The sequence below is a fragment of the Xenopus laevis genome, chromosome 3L (genome assembly GCF_017654675.1).
Source record: "Xenopus laevis strain J_2021 chromosome 3L, Xenopus_laevis_v10.1, whole genome shotgun sequence".
In the NCBI taxonomy this organism is placed as follows: domain Eukaryota; kingdom Metazoa; phylum Chordata; class Amphibia; order Anura; family Pipidae; genus Xenopus; species Xenopus laevis.
The window spans coordinates 15,475,506-15,488,868 of NC_054375.1; the positions used below are offsets into that span (position 1 = coordinate 15,475,506).

General features: G+C 39.2%; 1 pseudogene; it reads left to right on the plus strand.

The window, feature by feature from the left end:
- Positions 1-6,789: 6,789 nt before the first annotated feature.
- Positions 6,790-13,067, plus strand: LOC121401208 (annotated as a pseudogene).
- The last annotated feature ends 296 nt before the right edge of the window (positions 13,068-13,363 follow it).

Genomic DNA, 13,363 nt, shown 5'->3' on the forward strand with positions numbered 1-13,363 from the left:
TAAGTGATTATAAGCATTTACATGGTTTTCTGTATGCAATTTTGTTTAAAATACTGATAAATTTATGATTATATACTAACCACCCGCGTTTCATTCTCCATTATCCATTTAACAGGTTTAAACAGAATTGCCACAAGCAGCCACTGGAAACTGGAAGTTAACAGTAGTCTCTCCGTTAGACTTGAGGGAGAATGCCTCTTGAGAGATTCAAACAAGCCCGTCTCAGTCCCCATGATTGCAAATCTCCTTGGCTTAAAGGCAGCGTTAGCCTCTTTCCCATGAGCTACGCCATGTACTGTTATGATCGATGGATTGGAAAACTACGAACAAGATTGAGGTGGATTATGTTGCTGTAAAGTCTTTCCAACAATTGTCTGTATGTTTTTCATCAGTTTAGGGGGTTCTTCCCAGTCAGGAGCATTTCGAGGTTGTGGAATGCACTGCCAGGTGATGGTGATGCTGATTCAGTTAATGACTTATAAAGAATGTTGCTTTGAATGATTTTTGGACAGACATAATATCAAAGGCTATTGTGATACTAAACTCTATAGTTAGTATAAGTATGGGTATATATCATTTATGTGACAGTATAGAGGGGCACGAATGTGTGTATGGATGCTGGGTTTTATTTGAGGGGTTGAACTTGATTGGACGTTGTCTTTTTTTCATACCCAATTTAACTATGTAACTATGTTGCAATCACTGATGTATACGTTTTGTGAATATCTTAACTAATTCTTTCTCTTACCACCCATCCCATTCTAGGAATTTTCAAATATCAGAAACCAATATTGAAGAGAGAGTGAGGAAGTATCGAAGAGCCATGCATCGGAAGACCAATCTAACCACGGATACGGGATATTCTGGAAACCATAAAGCCACGTGGATAGCAAAAACCAGCGTTTCTAAACACGTGTCAAGTGGAGTGAGCATGAATTCAGCTGTGATAAAAGTTTGAAAGGTTGAAGAGATTGGTCGAATGCATTGGCATCTGCAGTATTTCCTCATAATCAGATGTAGATGAGACAGTTAGCACCTTAAAACCATCAAGAGAAGTTTGGAAAGAGATTGTTCGTCTATATGAAATAGTCAGATGGAGAAACCCTTGCCCTGTTTGGATTCTGCAGCATTTTTAATGACTTGTTAGCCAAATTAGAATATTCTGGCTGGGAGTTTTTTGTTGGGGGGTTGTTTGTTTTGGAAACATGTTTTATTTGTGCACGGTACTCATATCCCTCTCTCCTAATTCATTGTCTGCCATTGCTCGCCCGATCACAAATAAGCTCAGGCAAAATAGTGGTTTGCCAGTTTTAGCACTTCTTGCGCACTCTCTTGGGATTTGTGCCTACCTTCTGTAAAAAGAGAAATACAAAAGGCAAATTAGCACAAGGGCCTATAAACAGACATTAGATCCTATACAGCATTCACCTGCTGTTAATTGAGACTTACCTTCCAACAGATTGTTTTCCCGTTTACTGGCACCTCTGCAAATGGATTCTTGGGCCCTTCTGTCATTTGCTTTTTAAAAATTTGAATTGACCTCACGCAGAGATGGAATCCTCTTCCAACAGCTTGATCCTCTGAAGGTGAACAATCAAGCAATAAATTTTTTACACCGCTCTGTAATTTTCTTGCAGTGCTCGGCTGGACTGCTGAAGCTCGATCACCCTAAAGAACTTCCATGCTCCTTCAATTGTTAGGATGCAGCTAGTGGAACGGTTCGTTTGGGTTCACAAAATGCACACCATCTTGATACAGTTGTTCTACCTGAAGGTAGAAGGTTGAACTTAATGGTTGCCATTAGTCATTTTAAAGCTAGAAATTAACAATCAGTACCCCAAGAAGTGCGCTACGTCTGTTAAAAAAGTACCTCATGTTTGATTCCTGAAGGTTCAGATTAAACTGTGTTTTCTATTTAGTCATTTAAATTAGAAAATAAAATCAGTAACCAAGAGTGCAGTGTTAAAAAAGTACCTCATGTTTGATTACCTGAAGGTTTAGAATTAACTGCGTTTGCCATTTAGTCATTTAATAGTTAGAAATAAAATCTAGTACCCAGAGTTGCAGTGTTAAAAAAGTACCTCATGTTTGATTTCCAGACTGGCATAACTCTCCAGGTAGCTTCTGAATCCCTGCAGCGAGGTGAATTAGTTGTTATGTTCCTGTTGAAGTCCAGCTCCTCCATATCTTTTTTGTTGACATCTTGCTGGCAGATGTGCTAGGAGACAATACAAAAGGAAGAGAGAGTGGAAACCATGTGAAAGGATATATAAGCATGACCCTGGTGAAGACCCAACATGTATACACAATAGTTTGGTGCCAGCGATGTTAAAATAGTAAGTTGTAAATTTTGTGGGGTTAACTTCCTCAAACAAAATTGGGGGATCCCGGGTGCACAAAGCTTACAAAGCAATAGGATATAACAAATAATAATGGTGATGGGCTGGCACAAACGGGATCTCACTACAAAAATAGATGTATTATTATTTTACTACAAAACATCACGAAACAAAGGCCTTACGCGTTTCGTGCTCCTTGGCGGGCATTAGTCATAGGCATGACCCTGATGAACTGTAAGGAAAGAATAAACCATCACAAACAGACTTGGTTCTTGCTACTTGATCTTTTACCTTAGCATAAGAAAACAGATGCTCTATTATCCATTTCTTCTTCACAAGGTATCCTCTTCTGTCTCGACAGCATCTTGCACTGGATTCCAACTTCTTCAGCTGAGCTGTAACATTAAAGCAAAACTGTAAAGCATCCATCATGCCAATTCACAATTACAATTTGTGCAAACAATATACATTTGAGCAAAGATGCTAAACTATATACAACATAAGCATTTTAATACATATATCCAGAAGCCGGGCCAAGGTATTCGCACCCTAGGCAGGGCTTCAATTCAGTGCCTCCCTCACACAGTCCTGCATTTACCATTTTCACATCTTAACCATTTCATGCTGCCGCCGGTCCCAGCACCAGCCATCAGTTATTGCCCCATTTGTTACTTTGCCCACAACAGCAGCCAATCCCTTCAGATTTCCCCAAAGCCCCAATCTGTAAACCTGTGCCAGCATAAGCCAAAGCATCCTTCATATTGTTGCACCCAATCTGTACCTATCTGTATCCAGCGGCAGCCAAAAAAATCCATCATAGTGTCCCAAACATCTATGTACCTGTGCCAGCAGCTGCCAAATGGGAGGTGGGGAGTGCTTCCACTGAAGTATGAAAGATGGGCTAAACAATCCAGTGATTTTAAAAAAAAAATTAAATTCCCCTTAAAAGTGTGCCCCCCCAAAGATTGTGCCCTAGGCAGCTGCCTACTCTACCTACCCTAGTTCCGGCCCTGCATATATCCTACTTCTATCAACCACACACATATAGCAAGGCTGCTCCACCTTTATTACACTCTCAAATAATATGTTGATCAAGCATTATGGAGTGCTTACCTCTCTGTGTGTGATGGCTTTTCAGAAACTAAACATCCATTGGACTCCAGAAAATTGATGAAGAAATGCAGAGATCGATCAGAATCAGCTCCAGCCTTCAGCTGCTTGTAATGTACAACACTGAGGTTCCTCACCAACATCCTCATTTTGGCCCTTGACTCCTCGACAAGGGCCACGATCTCTGCCTCACTCGCTCCTTTCCTGCAGACCTTACGGAGATGTCCAGGCAGCCGGTCTGTGATTTTCATGCAGTATTTGCAGGCCAACTGCATTCTGTTCTTTCTGGAAAAAGTGAATGTGATATAAGCAAAGATGTTCACTGTTGTGATTAAGCACAGTTTTTGGTATACCAGCCTACAAGTCAGATACTACAGCCACTTACCCATCAGATGCCATTGCAACAATTTTCCAAAGTTAGTGGCAACAGAAGGCAAAGTTCCCAAATCAAGCTTGTTCAAGCAGCTAGCACAATCAGGAGAGTTCTGACTTCTATTTGCCCAAGGTCCTCATTTTATACCTTACTCCCAAAAATTCTAACACCTTGGCATCAGAGGTCTAACCAATCAGGTAGAAGGAGCCATGTCATAATGTGTGAAGTTTGTGGGCCTAACTCCCAACAATTCTAATATCATGGCATCAAAGGTCTAGCCCACCAGCAGACAGTGATATGTCATAAACTGCAAAGGAATGTTGTGACACTAATTCCCCAATTGAGGTGACATTATTCCAATAACATGGCATCAAAGGTCTAGCCTACCAGCAGAAGGCGATATGTCATTAGCTGCCATGGAATGTTGTGACACTTATTCCCAATTGAGGTGACAAAATAGATCAGGCAAATTTGCATAATTCCCTAGACTCCTGAAAGAAGAATGTTGATTGTACCCCCACAATTTACAAAGCAGGGAATATAGGTTACAATTATTTGTGTGTATATCTATCTATCTATCCATCTATCTATCATCTAACTATCATCTAACTATCTATATCTATATCTATCTGTCTATCTTTCTATCCATCTATCTATCTATCTATCTATCATATATGCTAACATACAGCTTAAACTAAGCACAGATCAACTGCTCTATTTTCTAATGTCTTTATACAATATATATTATATAACAGCTGGCAGAATTTTAGCAACAGTTTGTGCCTACCTCCTCAGCAATTGAAGGACACAGGCATGAGGAGGAATTCCATCAGGTTTCAATAGCAGGGTACATTGCAAACACCAGCCATGATGCCCCCTTAAACTAGAGCATTTTGACATTGTTTGTGCCTCTGCTCTTTGACTGCTAATACCCACACTAATACAGCTAAAAAACCATAACATCATTAACAGTCCAGCACATAACCTGGCATCAATATACATTAGCTTCAGTATTGCTGGTACAGCTGAGGTCACCCAGAAATATAATGAAGGGTGCTCATTTTAAAGTTCAGCATTCTGGGTGTATGGCACATATGTCAAACCTTGCCATTCTCACATTACCAAATAGGCCTGGCCTATCTAAGGCTTTTCCCTGTTTACTGGAAATGCAGACACATACATACACATTCAGCATAATATCTGTACATTTATAAATGAAAAAACATTGTAAAAAGAACTACTTGTTGGCCTGTTATCATTATGGGAATAAGCATTTACCAGCTAAAAGTTAAAAAGTTCTTGAGTTGATAGTAAACTCCCAGCAATTCTTATTCTTGGCATGAGAGGTTAATACATGTCTACATTTGCTACCATTGTCAGATAAGTGTTATAATGTATGCAGGTATGTAGCCTAATTCCCTGGACTTGTCTGGAGTCAGGTGGGTAAGCACAATGGCAACTGGCTTCAAAGGCCTAGCCTTCTAGCCGAAGGTGACATACCATGAGTCTAGTGTGAAGGTGGCCAGCAGACCAGAGCAATGTTTGATTGTACACAGATGACTGAAACTAAGAATGAAACAAACATATCTTGAAAAGTTCAAACTAGTTTAGTATATATATATATATATATATATAGTGAATAAAGTTCTCCCTCTTGTAAAATATGAAGATATTACAATTTACTCAGGAGTTTTCATGACCATATAAAAACATGAGGCTGAAGGCCAAGTGTTTGTTTACAGGTCATGGAACTCCAAGGTAACTTCTAATATCCTCATATTTTACAACTGGGGTACTTTATTTATTATAATTACACACATTTCAGTGAGTCGTGTGACAGAAATTACATCAGAACTCACCATTTCATTATAAGGATAGAATTTACAGGATATTTGTGGCTTTTGTGTATATATACAAGATACAGTTGTATCTTGCAACAATAAACAGCTGGCAGAACCTTAGCAAAAGCAATTGAAGGACACAGGCATGAGGAGCAATTCCATCAGGTTTCAATACCAGGGTACATTGCAAAACACCAGCCATGATGCTCCCTTAAACTAGGGGCATTTTGACATTGTTTTGTCTCTGCTCTTTGACTGCTAATTCCCACACTAATCATTTCATTTAAACAGTCCAGCACTTAACCTGGCATCAAATAGATATTAGCTTCAATATAACTGGCAATAACAGACCTGGCACAGCTGGGGTCACCATAAATGTAATAAAGGGGGCTCATTTTAAAGTCCACCATTCATGGGTGCATGCACATATGTCAAACTTGCCATTTTCTCATATTTACCAAATGGGCCTGGCCTATCTAAGGGCTTTCCCCTTTTTACTGGAGATGCAGACACATACATACAAATACAGCATAATATCTGTACATTTATACATTTAAAAGAACTACTTTGTTGGACTGTATCATTATTGGAATAAGCCATTTACCAAGCTAAAACTAAAAGTTCTAATTTGATAGTAAACTCCCAGCAATTCTTACTTCTTGGCATGTAGCCTAATTCCCTGGACTTGTCCTGGAGTCAGGTGATTAAGCACAATGGCAACTGGCTTCAAAAGGCCTAGCCTTCTAGCAGAAGGTGACATAACATAAGTCTAGTGTGAAGGTGGCCACAGTCAAGAACTGAATACTGACTTAATCCCCCTGGTGCCTGCATTACAGATCAGCAATAAGGTGTAAAAGAATGTTAAACCTGTAGCAGATACTGTAACACCTGTAACTGTAATCCCTAGAAAGAATGAGGTTTGATTAATACACATAATCTAGCCAGTATTTGTTCCATGTCTTCATTTCTATTGCGTTGCTATGCTTCTTGGCTGGTATAAATTATTCCCCCCTGTTCTCATTTGAGACATACCTCATTTTGTGACTCACTGAAGTTACTAGCTCCTGAATCTTGCCTTTCCTGGGAATCACAGGAACTTTCCTTCATTTTTTGCTGCATTTGAAAAATGGAATCTAAGAAGACTCAGAACCGCCATTCTCTTGCCTGCAAGTTTTGCCTCAGGACTCAGGAAACCTTGACTGTTCACCTGAGAAGAGCCTGCAAGAGAGATGCAGATGCAGAAGAAATTGAGCTTCTGATGCAGGAAGCAAAAGGCAAAGATGCGATCAATCCTGAAAGGGCTTAGTGTCGTTAAATATGAAGACCTGGACTATAAGGATTCTGATCCTCTGGATTTTTTTTGTTAATTTCCTTGAGAAAAATGGCTGCTATGTTAGAGGGAAGCCTGAGAAGTCAGCAAGGTATGTATTGCTCCAGCCATGCTGTGTCTAGACATGTATGTCTGTAATATTCATTTTGTTTTATTTCTTCTTAACAATTAATCTATTGTTGCATTACAGCTCTCCCATGGAAGAGAGAATACGTCCATCCGATATAAACAGAACCAAGGTGAACCTCAATCGGGCAGCTGACAAGTAGTGGAGAGACAGGCACCTTTTAAAGATCTGGACCTGTAAGTATACTTGGCATGTGTCCTTATAATATTCACCTGTCTACATTGTAACTTGCACATTGTTATCCATTGTTTCTGAACTTTTGTTGATTTTTATCAATACGTCCCTGTCAGGTCACATGGGTATATTAGATGGACTTTCTGCTAAGGGCTTACTTAATTTTACAATTTCCTTCTCCTTTAAATCTTCACCGGTCTACATAGTAACGTGCACATTGTTTTCATTGTTTCTGAACGTGTTTGATTTTTATTAATATCGCCCTGTCAGGTCACATAAGAAGACCAAACCTGTACATGAAAAGAGGTGGAGACACAAGGACCTGGTAAAGTGCTGGACCCTGTAAGTATAATTGGCACATGCACATCTAAATCTACACCTGTCTACATAGTAGTATGTGTTAATTTTTCTTAATTTACAATAGAGGGAAAGAAATGCTGTGTTTCTTTTGACAGAGGCCTCAGGATAGCATTTCTTTGAGGGATTACTGGTATATTTAGATGGACTTTTCTGATAAGGCTTACTTAATTTTAACCCTTTCCTTTCTCCTTTAAAATCTTCACTGGTCTACATAGTAACGTGCACATTGTTATTCATTGTTTCTGAACTTGTTTTGATTTTTATTAATATAGCTCTGTCAGGTCACATAAGAAGACAAACCAGCCCAGTGAATGCTGAAAAAGTGCAGAGACACCGACCTATTGCTGAACAGCCGGACCAGTAAGTCCACTTCTATACTTATACTTCTAGCATACGTCTAATATTTGCCTATACTTCGTAATATGCATGCATTTTTTTGTTTCAATCCTTTCTTAACTGTTGTTGATCTTTATTTTAGCCCCATGGAGTCAGAAGAGGAGGACATTGTAGGCCCTGTAAATGAAAAAGAGGTGGAGACACGAGGATCTTTTAAAAAGCTGGACATGTAAGTATAATTGGCAACATGCACATCTAATCTACACCTGTCTACATAACAAGGGAAAGTTGTGCTCAACCACTCACTTTGAAAACATTAAGCAGGGCTGCAATGAGGTTGTGACCAGAAAATAACATATAGTAGAAACAAGAGATCCTCCTGTAATCAACCCATATATTATCAATATATTTAAGACAGAGACATTTCTGCATACTGCTACTAAAAAATACCTTAACCCTTTAAGCAAAACAGGAATTGTTTGTCCATATATTTCAATAAATTTTAAGCTGGCCAACTATGTCTAATATTTGCCTCTACTTTGTAATATGCATGCATTTTTTTGTTTCAATCCTATCGTAACTGTTTTTGATCTTGATTTTAGGCCCCATCGAGTCAGAAGAGGAGGACATCGTAGGCCCTGTAAATCAAAAAGAGGTGGAGACACGAGGACCTTTTAAAAAGCTGGACATGTAAGTATAATTGGCACATGTACATCTAATCTACACCTGTCTACATACAAGGGAAAGTTGTGCTCAACCACTAACTTTTATAAAAACATTAAGCGGGGTGCAATGAGGTTGTGACCCACAAAAATACATATAGTAGAAACAAGAGATCCTCTGCACTCAAACCCATTATCAATATATTTAAGACAGAGACATTTTGTGCATACTGCTATTAAAAAAATGCCTTACCCTTTAAGCAAAACAGGAATTGTTTGTCCATATATTACAATAAATTTAATAATAAACTCATCCCATATTTGGCCAGTCCTATGCTCAATTGACATCTGATTCATTAAGAATTCTATTGATCATGTCTACACAGTAGTATGTGTTAATCTTTTTTGTTGATTTGTATTGTTATAGCCCTGTTGAGTCAGACAAGGAGAACCATGCAGGCCATCGACTGATGATAATGATGATGATGAAAATCCAAAAAAGCTGGACCAGTAAGTTAACTTTACACAAGCATATTTAAGATTCACACGTCCATGCTGTAATAGGTGTTCAGATTTTACATTTATACTGAATTACTTATAAAACAGGGGCCCAGGGAAGTGCATTGTAAGTGGCACTTCCCTCATACTTAAATATACTTCAATTTAGCCTTAAGAGTGCTTCCACAACCCCCCAAAATTTTGTATATTGTATTAGCCAGAAAACATTGGTTGGTTTAGGCCAATCACTGTCTCTTAAAAGATTATTGGCTGGGGAGGATTTTAGCCTTCACACTGAAACCAACACATACTGAACTCAGGTAATGCTACTATGCAGGGAATTGTCTTTTTTTACTATGACCAGAGCTAAAGAAGTTAGGGACAGCCATATGGGGTTTAGCTTGATGAGGTATGGTGGCTTCTCAACTTTATGATCATAACTTTGTAACCTAAACGCATTGTTTTGTAAACACATGCACTAGCATTTATACTGAATAACCTATAAACAAGGGCCCAGGGAAGAGCATTGTAAGTGGCAATTTGGCGTATACTTAAATATACTTCAATTTAGCCTTAAGAGTGCTTCCACAACCCCCCAAATTGGACCAGTAAGTTAACTTTACACAAGCATATTTAAGCTTCACACGTCCATGCTGTAATAGGTGTTCAGATTTCAATCATTTCTAAATGTGTTTTTCTTTGGGCTAGGGAGCAAGACAGAGTCACATCTAATTCTGCTGAAGAAAAAAATGAAGGCAGCCGGGATGTACAGGAAACACTCTCTTGAATGTGATCTTCTTGTTAAGTTTCCGAACATTTCTTCAGGAAGAATTAGGAGTTAGAAGATGGTCACAAGAGGTAAGATTTACACCTGTCTATGTAGCGCTTGCTGTTTTTTTTTTTGCTGTTCCCATTTCCTCATAATGATTTTTTCCACATGTCTAATTTTAGGTTGGAAATGTGGCCAGGTTTTATATTTTGTGGACCCCTCCAAACCCTCCTTAAAGTTCCTGGATGATACAACGAAGGCAGTGGCTTTTTTTACTAAACTGGCAAGTTTGGGGAACAGTCATGCCACTCAGTTCACCTACCTGAAGCACATAAAAGGTTTGTTTCGGTCTCAGATGAATACTCTAACTTCATCACATCAATCTAAAGAAACAGTGGAAAGATGTAAGCTGTTTGTCGAGATGACTGAGGGTATACAGGGAAGGCTGAGCAAAGGAATTTCAGCTGAGACTGTGGGGAAAAAGTAAGTATGCTTTAGTACCTGTGCATCTAGTTTGGATGTTTGTGTGTTTTGCGTTTGGTTTGTAACCTTTACCATCCCTATTTACAGGTATGACTACATGACATCTGGAAAAAAGGACCCAGTGGAGTGTCAGAGGATTCTCGCAGTGGCAAGGCCAATGATCGAGCAGCTGATAAGAAAGGCCAAGATGGGTGGAACACTTTTGGATAAAGAAAAGTGTGTTGTCCTATATTACTTGGAGGCAATAGTTGTCCTAAAGCAACTCCAGCGACCAGGAGTTGTGCAGAATATGACTGTTGAGTATCCATGTTGCATTTTTTTCTACTGACATGCTTTTTATTATCCTGTTAGATAGTTACATAGTAACATAGTTAAATTGGGTTGAAAAAAGACAAAGTCCATCAAGTTCAACCCCTCCAAATGAAATCCCAGCATCCATACACACAACCCCTCCCCTCTTTCACATAAATTCTATATACCCATACCTATACTAACTATAGAGTACAGTACCACAATAGCCTTTGATATTATGTCTGTCCAAAAAATCATCCAAGCCATTCTTAAAGGCATTAACTGAATCATCCATCACAACTTCACCCGGCAGTGCATTCCACAACCTCACTGTCCTGACTGGGAAGAACCCCCTATGTTGCTTAAAATGAAAGTTATTTTCTTCTAGTCTAAAGGGGTGGCCTCTGGTACGGTGATCCTCTTTATGGGTAAAAAGGTCCCCTGCTATTAGTCTATAATGTCCTCTAATGTATTTATAATGTCCTCTAATGTATTTATAAAGTGTAATCAATATCCCCCTGCAAGCGCCTTTTTTCCCGGAGAAAACAATCCCAACCTTGACAGTCTCCCAGTCTCATTTAACTCTTCCCTCCCTCTAACCAGTTTAGTTGCACTTAGTCTCTTGCACTCTCTCAAGGCTCATTTATATCCCTCTGAAGCACTGGAGTTCAAAATGCACTGCATACTCCAGATGAGGCCTCACCAGGGACCTATAAAGAGGCATAATTATGTTTTCATCCCTTGAGTTAATGGCCATGCTTTTAACTTGCACTGTTTGGCATTTACTGATCCTTGTGTCTTATTTGCATATAGGTTGAAGAATGGCGCAACAGGAAATTGTCGGACTGGCAAGACACGTATGGCCATTGCTGTAAAAAAACATAAGACTGCTACACGCAAGTCGCCACTGTACTTTTAGATGAAGTAGAAGAACAGGTATATGTCTGAAGTGACAGTTGCATTTTGTGACAGTGTGTTGCAGAGCATTTTTTTTTTCAACTGGACTTTCTTTTGTGTCATTTCAGTGGTTTTATGTGTTCTACAAAAAAAATACGGGCCATCCTTTATCAGGAGTGGGACAAGCCCAAAGACATTCTTTATCTCATCATCAGGGGAGCCGATTCACAGTGTTACAAACGACATTGCTAGACTTCATCAGACAGTAAGCTATACATGTTGTAATGCAAATAGTTCTTCTCAAAAACTATAACCATCCGGTGAAATACTGGTACAGGCTTACAAGCCAAGTTTAGCACTTGTTCACGTTTACATTTCTGCAACATATATTTTTTTCCATAGGTTTAATTTGCCGCCCTGTGACTAGTCAAGAGGCTAGAAGAACAATGGAGACATACATGGCCTCCCACTTAAAAACTGATGCAAGAGAGGTGCTCGTTTGCCAAGATGCTGGGCCATTCAAATTTGACTGCCGAAAGGGTTTATCGAGAGAAGACCATTGAAAATATGGTACAAGCGGCAGAAGTCATGGAGAAGGCATTGTATGGCCCCCAGGCTTCGACATCAAGGTAAGTTGATGTAGAGCATTTACATGGTTTTCTGTATGCAATTTTGTTTTAAATACTGATAAATTATGATTTATACTAACCACCGGTTTCATTCTCATTATCCATTTAACAGGTTTAAACAGATGCCACAACAGCCACTGGAAACGGAAAGTACAGTAGTCTCTCGAGACTTGAGGGAGAATGCTTTTGAGAGATTCAAAAAAAGCCCGTCCAGTCACCCATGATGCAAATCCTCCATGCTTAAAGGCAGCGTTAGCCTTTTCCAATGAGTACGGCCAGTACTGTTATGATAGATGGAGAAAACTACAGAACAAGATGAGGGTGGATTATGTTGCTGGTAAGTCTTCCAAAATTGTTGTATGTTTTCACAGTTTAGGGGGTTCTTCCCAGTCAGGACAGTGAGGTTGTGGAATGCACTGCCAGGTGAAGTTGTGATGGATGATTCAGTTAATGCTTTTAAGAATGGCTTGGATGATTTTTTGGACAGACATAATACAAAGGCTATTGTGATACTAAACTCTATAGTTAGTATAAAGTATGGGTATATATCATTTATGTGACCAGTATAGAAGGGTGTGTGTATGGATGCTGGGTTTTCATTTGGAGGGGTTGAACTTGATGGACGTTGTCTTTTTTCAACCCAATTTAACTATGTAACTATGTGCAATCACTGAATGTATACGTTTGTGAATATCTAATAATTCTTTCTCTTACACCCATCCATTCTAGGAATTTTCAAATATCAAAAACCAAATGAAGAGAGAGTGAGAGAATGTATCGAAGGCCATGCATGGAAGACCAACTTACCACGGATACGGGATATTCTGGAAACCATAAAGCCACGTTGATAGCAAACTAGGTTTCTAAACACGTGTCAAGTGGAGTGAGCATGAATTCAGCTGGATAAAATTTTGAAAGTTTGAAAAGATGGTGGAATGCATTGGCATCTGCAGATTTCCTCATAACAGATGTAGATGAGACATTTAGCACCTTAAACCATCAAGAGAGTTGGAAGAGATTGTTCGTCTAAGGAATATGTCAGATGGGAGAAACCTTGCCCTGTTTTGGATTCTGCAGCATTTTTAATGACTGGTAGCCAAATAGAAATATTTGGCTGGGAGTTTTTGTTGGGGGGGTTGTTTGT